Genomic DNA, 1,799 nt, shown 5'->3' with positions numbered 1-1,799 from the left:
TAAATCTTTGTCCAATAGGCTTTGGTCCCAAGTCCCCTATGCAAAGCCTCCTTCAAATCCAAAAAGCACGTAAATCTGGGCGTGACAAAGCCCCACTCGTCCAGACGCGTCAGGATCTGCCGTAATTGCAGACATTGCGTTGTAACATGATCAAGATTTTCATGCTGATTACAGCCCATTGGACAGCTGAGCCCAGCCCCAAGGTCCTTGAAGATCCTCCACCAGAAGACTCTCTCACGGGGGAACAAATGCATCTCTAATATGGTACAAACCTGGTCCTCCTCCCCCGTAAACTCCGCATTGTAGCAGATGGCAGATAGCGAAGTGCCCAACGTGCTCTTGGTTTATTCAAGAGCGTCGGCATTCAGTTCCGACCAAATTTGAACCTCACAAATCAATTCAACTAGGCTCTCCCCGAAAAACTGTCTCAGCTTATTCCGGTCCCATTCTCCACCCGTCATAATGAACTCGTCCACCCGGCTTCCCTCGGCAAGCTCGATATTGCAAAAAGTCGGCCAAGAGCAAATAGCATAGTCTTGGATCCACACATGATTGATCGTGTAAATATCCTCTCCGTTGCAGACCTTCCACCTGAGAGAGCCAACCAAACTGTCGGCCCCATTGCAGATAATTCTCCACCCATGCGATTCACCTCTTTTCTGTTCCGTCCTCCATGGCCAGGCCCCATACTTGTGCCTCATACACCTTTGGAAAAAATTATGAGGCTTGTTAATGAAATCCTAGGCAATCCTTGCACGGAGTGGCCCCGTCCAGCTGTTGCTGGCATGGAAACCGAGACCACCAAGACGTCTCAGACGGGTAAGGCTGCCCCAAGACGCATAATGTAGACTCTTGTGATTCTGATCTTTGTCCCAGAGGAAGCTCCTGCACAACCTTTCCGCATCAGCAAGCACACCCCGGGGAATCAGCATGTGCGTCATAGCAAACACCAACAGCGGAAGCAACACAGAGTTAATCATAGTAATCCTGTCCGCCAACGATAACTGACGAGTCCCCCAAGCTAGAATATGCGATTGAATTTTCTGGAGGAGAGGGCTAAAGTCCGCCTTAGTTAGCCTTCTCAATGCAAATTTGATGCCATGGTAGTCCATTTCCGTTACCTTACGACATCCCGCAATCCTAGCTAGCCGGCTTCTAGTGGATGACGTAACCTTTCTGCTAAATAAGATGGAAGATTTATTTTTGTTAATTCTCTGCCCCGTCCAACTGCAGTAGTCATCCAAGATCTTCAATAGCTTCCGAACATTAGGGATGGTAGCTCCTGCAAAACATAAAACGTCGTCAGCATAAAGGAGGTGGGAGACGGCTGGTCCTCCCACCTTAATTTGGACGCCTAACTCCGGGTAGTTTTGGCGGAAATGGAGAGACAGCAGCTTCGAGCACAGAACGAATAAGTATGGTGAGAGCGGGCACCCCTGCCGAAACCCACATCCCGCCGTTATCCCTTCTGTAAGAGTTCCATTCACCAGAATAGCAAACCTTGGAACAGTGATGCAGCTCATCACCCACGACCGGAACCTTTGGGGGAAACCCATCTTCATCAGCACAACCTCCAAAGTTCGCTAGTTCATTTTGTCATAGGCTTGTTCCATATCGACTTTTAATGCCAACCATCCTTTAGCAGACTTAGAGACCTTGAACATGTTCATAATTTCCTGCCCCAAAAGATAGTGATCAGAGATTGATCTCCCCGGCACAAATGCCGCTTGTTCCTCTGAAACAATGGACGGCAATATTCCTTTGATGCGGTTGACTAAGATCTTAGCAATGACCTTATA

The sequence above is a fragment of the Dendrobium catenatum genome, unplaced genomic scaffold (assembly GCF_001605985.2).
Source record: "Dendrobium catenatum unplaced genomic scaffold, ASM160598v2 fragScaff_scaffold_1293, whole genome shotgun sequence".
Lineage (NCBI taxonomy): Eukaryota > Viridiplantae > Streptophyta > Magnoliopsida > Asparagales > Orchidaceae > Dendrobium > Dendrobium catenatum.
This window is presented reverse-complemented; position numbering follows the sequence as displayed.